We start from the raw sequence: 12,285 nt of genomic DNA on the forward strand, positions 1-12,285 counted from the left end.
TCTTTTAATTTCATACTATTCCCCCTCGTTTTGTAAACATTCTGGAGTTTGCTGTTCTGTTGGAGGCTGTCTGAAGGCTGTGGTGGTTTTCGAGGATGGGAAAGAGGCTGCTTGGAGGGAATGAAGCTGCGAGGCGGAGCTCGGCGTTGAGAAATTCGATTAGAGCCTGCTTTCGTGAGGCTCGGAAGAACCCCGCGCTGCGGAGCCCGACTTACAAGGATCCATAAGGTTTGGTGAGCCCGGTGCTGGGTGGCTGAGAGGTGCACCTCAGCGCGGCGGGGACTTGGGAAACTCATTGGCTCACTCCAAAAGCTCCCCTGCGACACTTGGTGAGCCGTTTTGGGCAACTGAGAAGCGCTGAGGGGCTGGTGGAGTGTTGGAATTGGAAGGCTCACTGTGGAACTTTAATAGGAGCTGGGAGACTTGCTGGGGGGCCGTTTGGAAATGTACAGTAAGGTTTTTTCACCTAATCCCCTGCTGTTGAGAATGGCAATGGTAGTGCCATTTTTACCATCTATCCTCCTCCTACTTTTACCCCACCTTCTATTATTGGACCATTGCTTTGTTTGTAATCTCTATTCCCATAAACGTAAACCTAACACCAACAACTTCCTGGGCAAAATAAGAACTACAGCCAGAGTGCAGTGGGACAGGACTGCTTGGGGGGGGGGGGGAATCTTGGGTTTATTTTCTTTATATTTTTATTTTTATTTATTTTTAATTTTTATTTATTTTGGTTTTATTTTATTTAATTCTTTTTATTTCACTTTAATTTACTTTATTCTGGTTCTTTGCTTTATTCATTCTTTGAAACAAATGTAATTTTTGCACTTAAAGTTTTATTTAAATTGCTTAATTCTTTGCAAAAAGTGGAGGGGAAAAGCATCTTTTTGCAAAACAAGTGGAGTGGGAAAGCACTTTCCTCACAAGAAAGTGGAGGGGGAAAGCGATTCCTGCTTGCCCCCTCCACTTTCTTGCGAGGAAAGTGCTTTTCCCCTCCACTTTCTTTGCAACAAGTGGACGGGGAAAGTAGCTTTTTGCAAATAAAGTGGAGAAGGAAAGCAGGAATCAAAGCGCTTTGATCCCTGCCTTCCCCCTCCACATTCTTGTAAAGAAAGAAATTTTGGGTTAGAAAAGGGGGGTTATACATGGGGGTGTCTTATACATGGGAAAATACGGTATATACTCAAGCTCAAGAATGATAACCAGCCCCAAACCTGAGTCCTCTAGCAGTTTAGCATTAATTCTCAACATTTGGCCATCTATTTATTTTGGACTTTAACTCTCAAGAGTTCTTGATCATTGGCCATGTTGACCAAGATGTCTTGTTGTATAAGCCTAAAAAATTTGGAGGGCTAAAGCTGAGAACATGAGCAGTAAGGGAGCAATATTAGAGAAAGACTTGAAAGGGAAAAATGTCTCTCTTCCACTTCTTCTGAAACTCCTCCTCCTGTAAGGTTCAGCTGCAGGGCATCTTTCAGCCATTATGGAACAAGTGTACTCATGAAGAAAAGCACTGCAGCATTTTGGTGCAGGTCACACATGCTAAGTCATTCTGTGAATGATTTCATTTCTCTTGATGATTACAGAAAATTGTAGTAGGCATCCTTCAGTCTCGAAAGACTATGGTAGCGTGCTCTGTATGGAGGACTTGGAACAGCGTCTAGTGTGGCTGAGGAGGCCAATTCGAGAGTGACAATCCCTTCCACACTGGAGACAAATCCAATCTGTCCCCTGTCCAGCTCCCTGGTTTTGCTTCCTTTGTGACTTCCTCTTTGCCTCAGCCTGCTGGACAAGGGTCTCTTCAAATTGGGAGAGGCCGTGATGTACTGCCTGCCTCCAGGCTGAATGATCAGATGTCAGAGTTTCCCATCTGTTGAGGTCTATTCCTAAGGCCTTCAGATCCCGCTTGCAGATATCCTTGTATCGCAGCTGTGGTCTCCCTCTGGGGCGATTTCCCTGCACTAATTCTCCATATAGGAGATCCTTTGGAATCCGACCATCAGCCATTCTCACAACGTGCCCAAGCCAGCGTAGACGTCGCTGTTTCAGTAATGTATGCATGCTGAAAATTCCAGCTTGTTCTAGGACTACTCTATTTGGAACTCTGTCCTGCCAGGTGATACCAAAAATCCGTCGTAGGCAACGCATATGGAAGGTGTTCAGCTTCCTCTCCTGCCGGGCACAAAGGGTCCAGGACTCGCTGCAGTACAGGAGTGTGCTCAGGACACAGGCTCTATAGACCTGGATCTTGGTATGTGTTGTCAGTTTCTTATTGAGCCATACTCTCTTTGTGAGTCTAGAGAACATGGTGGCTGCTTTCCCAATGCGTTTATCCAGCTCGACATCTAGAGAGAGGGTGTCAGAGATGGTTGAGCCAAGGTACACAAAGTCATGAACAACCTCCAATTCTTGTGTGGAGATGGTAATAGAGGGAGGTGAGTCCACACCCTGGCCCATGACTTGTGTTTTCTTCAGGCTGATTGTTAGTCCAAAGTCTTGGCAGGCCTTGCTGAAACGATTCATGAGTTGTTGGAGGTCTTCAGCAGAGTGGGCAACAATGGCTGCATCGTCTGCAAAGAGGAAGTCCCGCATGCATTTCAGTTGGACTTTGGTCTTCGCTCTCAATCTAGAGAGATTAAAGAGCTTTCCATCTGATCTAGTCCGGAGATAGACACCTTCTGTTGCAGTTCCAAAGGCATGCTTCAGCATGACAGCAAAAAAGATCCCAAAAAGTGTTGGTGCAAGGACACAGCCCTGTTTCACTCCGCTTCGGATGTCAAAGGGATCTGATGTGGAGCCGTCAAAAACTACAGTGCCTTTCATTCCATCGTGGAAGGACCTGATGATGTTAAGGAGACGAGGTGGACATCCAATCTTGGGAAGTATTTTGAAAAGGCCATCCCTGCTAACCAAGTCAAATGCTTTTGTAAGGTCTATGAAGGCCACTAAGAGTGGCTGTTGTTGTTTCCTGCATTTCTCCTGCAACTGTCGGAGGGAGAATACCATGTCAGTGGTGGATCTGTTTGCTCGAAATCCACACTGTGATTCCGGATAGACTCTGTCTGCAAGCACCTGGAGCCTCTTCAGCACAACACGGGCAAGCAGCTTCCCTACAACGCTAAGAAGAGAGATATCACGGTAGTTTTTGCAGTCACCCCTGTCACCTTTGTTCTTGTACAACGTGACAATGTTTGCATCCTTCATGTCCTGTGGTACTCCACCTTCCCTCCAGCAGAGACAAAAGATTTCATACAGTTCGGTGATGATGATCTCCTTACCGCATTTCAGCACTTCAACAGGGATGTTGTCCCTTCCAGGTGCCTTGCCAGAGGTGAGGGAATCCAAGGCCGCATTTATTTCTGCTAGGGTTGGTTCGCTGTCCAGCTCTTCCAAGACAGGCAGGCACTCAATGTTATTTAATGCTTCTTCGGTTACTACATTCTTACTGGAATATAGCTCGGAGTAGTGCTGCACCCAGCGTTCCATCTGCTGTGCTCGGTCCTGGATGATCACACCTGTAGTAGACTTCAAGGGAGCAGATTTCTTCTGTAATGGACCTAAGGCCTGCTTGATACCATCATACATTCCTTTGATGTTACCTGTGTCCGCTGCTATCTGTATCTGAGAGCAAAGCTGAAGCCAATAGTCATTGGAGCATCTCCTGGCAGCCTGTTGGACTTGGCTACGAGCGGCTCGAAGAGCTTGCAGGTTGTACTCGCTAGGACAGGCTTTGTATGCTGCTAGAGCTCTTCTCTTATCCTCAATGGCTGGCATTAACTCCTCCGAATGGGCTTTGAACCAGTCAGCCATCTTTCTGGTCTTCTTGCCGAAGGTGGACAAGGCGGTGTTGTAGACAGTGTTCTTGAAGTGTTCCCATCGTTCAGGTGCATTTACATTAGCTGGACCTGGAAGGGTTTCCTCGAGTGCTTGGGCAAATTCCTTCACTTTTCTTTGATTGCGAGTCTTGTTGATGTCAATACGTGGTCTTCCTTCCTTTTTCATGTGATACAATTTCTTTGTTCGCAGTTTTACTCTACTACACACCAGGGAGTGATCAGTATCGCAATCAGCACTCTGGTAGCTGCGTGTGATCGTAACACTAGGAAGGCTAGAACGTCTAGTGAGGATCAAATCGAGCTGATGCCAATGCTTGGATCTTGGATGTCTCCAGGAAACTCTGTGTTGCAGCTTCGTATTAAAGAATGTGTTGCTGACACAGAGACCATAGTAACAGCAAAACTCCAGTAAGCGTTGGCCATTTTCGTTCATCTTTCCAATGCCAAAACGGCCTAGACAAGTGGGCCAAGAATTGTGATCAGCACCAACTCTAGCATTAAAGTCTCCAAGAATGAACAGTGACTCTCTTTCAGGGACTTTTTTGATAGTAGCTGCCAGATCGTCATAGAATTTGTCTTTCACTTCTGTAGTGGATGACAGTGTTGGTGCATATGCACTAATGAGGGTTACTGGTCCTGCTGATGAGTGGAGCTGCAGAGACAGGATTCTTTCACTCCCCACAGTGGGTGGAACAATGCATCTCAGGAGAGTGTTTCTGACTGCAAAGCCAACACCATATTCCCTGGTCTCATTCGATGGTTTTCCCTGCCAGAAGAATGAGAAGTTTTTTTCTTTGACAGATCCCGAGTCTGGCAGTCTTGTCTCTTGCAGGGCAACAATGTCCATCTGCAGTCTACTCAGTTCCATGTCAATGACACCTGTCTTGCGCACATCGTCTATTTCTTGCAGGTCATTAGGAAAGCCGTAGTCAGGAAAGCCAGGGGTCATTGTCCGTACATTCCAGGTGCCCAGCTTTAGGGCAGAAGTTTTCTTATGATTGTTGCATGGTGCACGGTTGTCGATCTGCTTGTCGGGTTTCACCCTAAACCCCACGCACCCCGTGAGGTTAACAGACCGTGGCGAGGTAGCACCTTACTGGCTGGGGGCTGCCCAGCTTAAGGCGGGCGGTATCTACCTAGTGAGGTGCAATGACCTCTCCCACCGTCAGAAGTAGCCCCTGGCGTCCTGCTCTACGCCAATTGAGCAGAGACTTATAACCGGTAACTGCTACTTCCCGTGTTGTTTCGACGCTGTATGCGAAGCTGGAGTGTCCTCTCCAGAGCACGAAGCCTGGGTAAAATAGTATGGAGGATAGGCTGTTACCCAAGCAGCAAATCCCCCCTCTCCACATCGCTGAAATGGTCCAGTGGAAAGGCAAGAGCCAATACAACTGGTTCCAGCAACGTTGCAGGAGTTGGCAGAGTGAAAGAAAATGCCTCCGGGACTCCGGCTCCGGATTTTGCCTCGAGGTTATCTCCTGAAGCCCTTTCCATAAGTGGATATAGCCACAAGGCAGTGGAGGTTTAAATTTGGAGTTTTCCTTCTCCTAGATGGGCTGCCTTCCAGGGCTGACAAGTCCCACCTACCCGGTTACAGAAAATATGAGGGACAAAATACAAGAGCTCATTTTGGACCAGTTTCTTTTAATGCAGATTGTAAAAGAGTTCTGGCGATACATAACTCTTCATAGAAGAATGGATTGGCATCTCATTTGGTATCTGTAAAAAGATCAAGATGAAATTTACTCATGCAGTTGTTCTGAATAGATAGTGACATAATGATTAGCAGTTCAAACACATTCAGAACAAATGGCCATTAGGGAGTAACAGATTAGTGAAAGGTAACTGAAAGCTAGCTGTCATTGCAAATTTGGTCTTGCAGGATCTGTGGAACTCCACAGCATCCAGTCTAATGAATAATGTTGCTTCATCTATTGATGTATTATTAAGAAACAGCTATTTAGGTAAAGTTAAAATGGCATTTTCTAGCTAGCATGTGAAATACACTCATTTCACACGCTAGCAAGGTTATGCTCAAAATCCTACAAGGTAGGCTTCAGCAGTACGTGGACCGAGAACTCCCAGAAGTACAAGGTGGATTTCAAAGGGCAGAGGAACTAGAGACCAAAATGCTAACACGCACTGGATTATAGAGAAAGCCAGAGAGTTCCAGAAAAACATCTACTTCTGCTTCATTGACTATGCAAAAGCCTTTGACTGTGTGGACCACAACAAACTATGGCAAGTTCTTAAAGAAATAGGAGTGCCTGACCAGCTTATCTATCTCTTGAGAAATCTATATGTGGGATAGGAAGCAACAGTTAGAACTGGATATGGAACAACTGATTGGTTCAAAATTGGGAAAGGAGTGCGACAAGGCTGTATATTGTCTCCCGGCTTATTTAACTTATATGCAAAATGCATCATGCAAAAGGCTGGATTGGATGAATCCCAAACCGGAATTAAGATTGCCGGAAGAAACATCAACAGCCTCAGATATGCAGATGATATCACTCTGGTGGCAGAAAATGAGGAGGAATTAAAGAACTTCTTAATGAGGGTGAAAGAGGAGAGCGCCAAAAATGATCTGAAGCTCAACATCAAAAAAACTAAGATCATGGCCACTAGTCCCATCACCTTCTGGGAAACTGAAGGGGAAGATATGGAGGCAGTGACAGAATTTACTTACTTGGGCTCCATGATCACTACAGATAGTGACAGCAGCCACGAAATTAAAAGACGCTTGCTTCTTGGGAGGAAAGCGATGACAAACCTAGCCAGCATCTTAAAAAGCAGAGACATCACCTTGCTGACAAAGGTCCACATAGTCAAAGCTCTGGTTTTTCCAGTAGCGATGTATGGAAGTGAGAGCTGGACCATGAAGAAAGCTTAACGGCCAAAGAATTGATGCTTTTGAATTGTGGTGCTGGAGGAGACTCTTGAGAGTCACCTGGACCACTGGTTCTTAACCTTGGGTTACTCAGGAGTTTTGGACTGCAACTCCCAGAAGCCTTCACCACCAACTGTGCTGACTGGGGTTTCTGGGAGTTGCAGTTCAAAAGCATCTGAGTAACAAAGGTTAAGAACCACTGACCTGGACTACAAAGAGAACAAACCTATCCATTCTAAAGGAAATCAACCCTGAGTGCTACCTGGAAGGACAGATCCTGAAGCTGAGGCTCCAATACTTTGGCCATCTCATGAGAAGACACCTTGGAAAAGACCTTGATGTTGGGAAAGTATGAGGGCAAGTGGAGAGGGGGATGACAGAGGACGAGATAGTTGGACAGTGTCACCAAAGCTACTAACATGAATTTGACCAAACTCCAGGAGGCAGTGGAAGACAGGAGGGCCTGGTGTGCTCTGGTCCATGGGGTCACCAAGAGTTGGACACGACTTAACGACTAAACAACAACAAAAATGGCATTTTACAGCAACAATACCGTAAGGAGTTTACCACCGATGCTCTGGGTGGGCCATCTGAGACCGTAGCTTCCAGACTTCTGAGGCCATAGTTCCGAAGGGAAAAGACAGCAGGTACCTATGAGGGAGCTGGCTAATGAGGGCCTCCTACAAGGAGGGAGTGCAAAGTGGCACCTGGGATAAATGAAAAAGACTGGGAGGCATTGGGGGCTTCCTTCAGGGAAAAAGAGGGACTTTGGTGGAGCAGGCAATGTGGAGAAAAGCCATTAAAGCTTGGGGTCCCCAACTCTGGGCCCTGGCTGAGGTGGAAAGTGACTGGGAAGAGAAGCCCCAGACTGAAGTCCCTGTGGTTCATCCATTGGGTAGAAGAAAGGGCTGTGAATGAGGGAACCCAGAACCAGGACTCCAGGAGCCTACTACACCTTCAGCACAACCTTGGTGCCCATAACATCCAACAGGAGCAGCAATGCCCACTCCAACCCAGCTACCATGCTGGCAATGAAAGTGCCAGTGGGACAGATGGAGGAGGCTCCAGGAGGAGCGGAAGAGTGGGCACCATTACCCCCTGCCTGGCTTTACTGGCCATCCATGAAGGGCTTCAACCAAGGCTGGGATTCACCCTCCCCTTCCACTTTTTGAGACTAGGATTCTTAAGCACCCTGTGACCTTACCAGGGAACTCTCTAGGAAGAATGTACTCTGGGGGGCTTGGTGCAGGGACTTTCTTCCTGATCCCATTCATCCTAGGTTGCAATAAAGTCTGTTCTTTGTCATTTTCACAACCAGGAACTCATGTTGTTGTTACTGCCAGCAACATTGGAGCGGTCCAGCGATGCGTACAAGTACTTTATTCTTACAAGCCTATGACAGCTAGATTCCAGGGGTCAGGTTACTTAACTGCTATGTGATATTTCACCTGGTTGAGGTACATGGTGGCCCAGCTAGATTTCTTTGTTTTGTTTTTTAAAAAAAGCAAAGTGCTGCATATACACCATCCCATAGTGCTTAAAGCACTCTCGGGGCAGTTTACAAGTTAATTATGCAGGCCACTCTTTCTTTCTCACTCTCTCTCTCTCTGTCTCTCTCACTCACCCACCCACTCACTCACTCTCATTTTACCCACCTTTGATGGAAGGAAGGCTGAGTAAACCTTGAGCCGGCTATCTGGGATTGAATCCAGGTTGTGAGCAGAGTTTTCACTGCAGTACAGGAGTTTTAACTACTGTGCTACAAGGCTTGGAGGGTTTCAGCTCACTCTTTCAGTGGATGATGTATCAAAGTCACTTTATAAAATAGAGTTAACACTTGTAGCAACTTACATTTCAGGGGAGAATGGATTGTATTTTCGTATTAAGAGCACTTTGGAGAAAGGGGTTTAAATGATTTGTGTTCTTAAAAGGCAGTCAAACAAGAAAAAGTTTAGGGAAATAGGAAGTGACAGCATCATGAGCAAGTACTTAAAAATTAACATGTATTGCCAAACAAGAGCACCAGCCATGGGAATTCAAGGCTGCTGCATGTGGGCAATGTAGCATTGTGACCAAAAGTATATTATTGTATTAAGATTCACTAAGAGGAACAGTGTGCTTATTATTTTCTGCTCTACTTAGCCTTGGCTAGGCCTCTGTGGAGGGCAGTGCTTATTTTTGGAGAGTGTTTCAGAAGCATACAAATCTAAAGTAACTCCTTCAACCCCAACGCACCCAAAGTTTGACTACTCAAAATTGGACTCCACCCTCCAGCCCACTTTCATCTCTTTCCTCAGTCTCCCCAGGGTTGAATTTAGATTATAAGGTCCCCAGGAACTGCAGAGGGATCAGCCCAGGGACCAGCTTTAGTCTGTAGTACCACTGTGCGCTTTGACTGTGCCAAATATTCTGCTGCAGTTAAGTAAACTGACCCCTGAAAGAGTCAAGAGCTTCCAGTGGAGGGGTTTAACTAGAAAGTTTGCGGAGCCCCAATAAACTAAATTGCCTGTAAATCCCACCTGACCTTGGGAAGCATCAGTGTTGGTTCAAATTAAACTAAAAGCAAAGGATACCTTTTGGATTGTACTAGGGAAGACTTTGGATGTGAAAGCTGCCATTACAATTGGCTACAGCATTGAGATGGGGAAGGTAGTGGCGAACCACCACATTGTATTTTCCAAATGCATTCGCTATGGCTAAGCAGAAATGCAAAAAGGCCTGCAGTTTCCAGAAAATTTTAGATAGCTGAAAGATGCTAAGTATCTCTTGGCTGAAAGTTACGTTAATGTGTGAAACACGTAAAGTATGAAAAATCCACAGTGCAGTAGAAGAAATGAAAAGGATGAATATCCAGATCTTGCAGTAGATGAACTTAGTTGGCTAGGATCTGGCAGAATACACTTAGAGGCTGGAGATATTGTATTTTGTTTGGCCAGTAATAATGTACAGAACCATTATGGAATTGTGTAACATTAAAAAAATGTAGCAGTGATTAGTTTGTTTCTTAGTTGGAACAGGTAACACTTATCCAACTAAAGGCAAATCTCAGAGGTATCAATTTTGTATACCTGTATACCCAAGTGCTGATAAAGCTAAAGAAAGCAGAGAAAAATTCTAAGAACTCAGCGCTGCTGTAAAACATGAAAAACAACACCTACGTTACTGGTAATAAGAAGCTGCAGTTAATGTTGATGGTCAGATTTTAGACACAGTAATGTAAAGAATGGTGTTACAATTGTGGATATACTCACTACTGTTTCTCTGTACTCTGAGGACATCTTTAGAGAAACATTTGATGATTCAATATATTCTCAAAGGCTTTCATGGCCGGGATTCGATGGTTGTTGTGGGTTTTTGGGGCTCTTTGGTCGTGTTCTGAAGGTTGTTCTTCCTAATGTTTCGCCAGTCTCTGTGGTTGGCATCTTCAGAGGACAGGAGTCAGAACTCTGTCTGTGCTCTGGTGCAGTTTGTTTGGATAGTTGAGTATTTATAGCTGTGGGATCAGCTTTTGTCCTTTTCAGGAGATGGGTGATTATGGTGATCAGCGTGGTTTTTGTTGTAGGCGTATTGTTGTGATAAGGGAGAGAGATCTGAAGATGCCAGCCACAGAGACTGGCAAAACGTTAGGAAAAACAACCTTCAGAACATGGCCAAAGAGCCCAAAAAACCCACAACAACTATGTGATGATTCATTGACAAGTGTCATTGCTATAAAAATCAATGTTCCCTCTTTCCTTTTCAGTATATAGAATCAATATATCAAAAAAGCCTTATGCTAGCATTAATAGACCTGGGCCAGCATAAAACATAAAAAAACTTTCCCCTAAAAAATTTCCTCTCCTAAATGCTTCTCAAGGATGCTGTCTTGCCCTCCCAGTTCAGAGTTAAGCAGGCTGGGAAGATAAGGGGTAAGGCTGAACTGACATTTCTTATATTGAAATCACTTATAATATCATACAGTAATTTAACTATTTGTTCTCCAAATACAAAACAGCTATTGCATCCTACACTTGTACCTGTGTAATCAGTATAATTTTGATGTTTATATAAAAGCATCAAGGGGCGCCAAAAGAATAAAAACATGCTTTCTATACAAGGCTGTGCCAGAACGAAATGTATGTAAACTATCAAGAAGCTAGAATGTTTTGATCTAATGATCTCAGCTTATTATGAGTGAAATCTCTACAAAATAATAACTTTTCTTTTGCTATGGCAAAATGACTTGATCTGAGCAATGAAAGCTCCAGCCATCTCTATTCTGTAGATTTATTGCATAATAAACCTTACCCTTTAATTTTAAATGACAATCCTGCGTATTTTGTGGTGTTTTTGTCTCTCACAGGCACCCTAAAAAGTTGGCTCCTGCCAGAGGTAAACGAACTAGAATTTTTGCAACACCATTGTCAATGAAGATGTTATTAGCAACCTCTGATACACAGATGATACAGTATTTGTTCGTTCGTTTAGTCATTTAGTCGTGTCCGACTCTTCGTGACCCCATGGACCAGAGCACGCCAGGCCCTCCTATCTTCCACTGCTTCCCGGAGTTGGGTCAAATTCATGTTGGTTACTTCGCAGACACTGTCCAGCCATCTCATCCTCTGTCGTCCCCTTCTCCTCTTGCCGTCACACTTTCCTAACATCAAGGTCTTTTCCAAAGAGGCTTCTCTTCTCATGAGATGGCCAAAGTACCAGAGCCTCAGCTTCAGGATCTATCCTTCCAGTGAGCACTCAGGGTTGATTTCCTTTAGAATTGATAGGTTTGTTCTCCTTGCAGTCCAGGGGACCGTCAAGAGCCTCCTCCAGCACCACAATTCAAAGGCATCAATTCTTCGGCGGTCTGCTTTCTTTATGGTCCCGCTTTCACTTCCATACATCACAACAGGAAAAACCATAGCTTTGACTATTCGGACTTTTGTTGGCAAGGTGATGTCTCTGCTTTTTAAGATGCTGTCAAAATTTGTCATCGTTTCCTCCCAAGAAGCAGGCGTCTTTTAATTTTGTCACTGCTGTCTCCATCTGCAGTGATCATGGAGCCCAAGAAAGTAAAATCTGTCACTGCCTCCATATCTTCCCCTTCAATTTCCCAGGAGGTGATGGGACCAGTGGCCATGATCTTAGTTTTTTTTTATATTGAGTTTCAGGCCGTTTTTTGCACTCTCCTCTTTCACTCTCATTACAAGGTTCTTTAATTCCTCCTCACTTTCTGCCATCAGAGTGGTATCATCTTCATATCGGAGGTTGTTGATATTTCTTCTGGCAATCTTAATTCCGTTTTGGGATTTCTCCAGTCCAGCCTTCCGCATGATGTATTCTGCATATAAGTTAAATAAGCCAGGGGACAATATACAGCCTTGTCGTACTCCTTTCCCAATTTTGAGCCAATCAGTTGTTCCATATCCAGTTCTAACTGTTGCTTCCTGTCCCACATATAGGTTTCTCAGGAGATAGACAAGGTGGTCAGGCACTCCCATTTCTATAAGGACTTGCCATAGTTTGCTGTGGTCCACACAGTCAAAGGCCTTTTCATAGTCAATGAAGCAGTAGATGTTTTTC

At 44.7% G+C, this 12,285-nt stretch overlaps 1 protein-coding gene across 5 annotated transcripts in view; it reads left to right on the plus strand.

Moving 5' to 3' along the window:
• CCDC167 (coiled-coil domain containing 167) overlaps window positions 1–12,285 on the plus strand; it is a 117,798-nt gene that overhangs the window by 67,385 nt on the left and 38,128 nt on the right. The window lies entirely within an intron of this gene.

The sequence above is a fragment of the Pogona vitticeps genome, chromosome 1 (assembly GCF_051106095.1).
Source record: "Pogona vitticeps strain Pit_001003342236 chromosome 1, PviZW2.1, whole genome shotgun sequence".
Taxonomy (NCBI): Eukaryota; Metazoa; Chordata; class Lepidosauria; order Squamata; family Agamidae; genus Pogona; species Pogona vitticeps.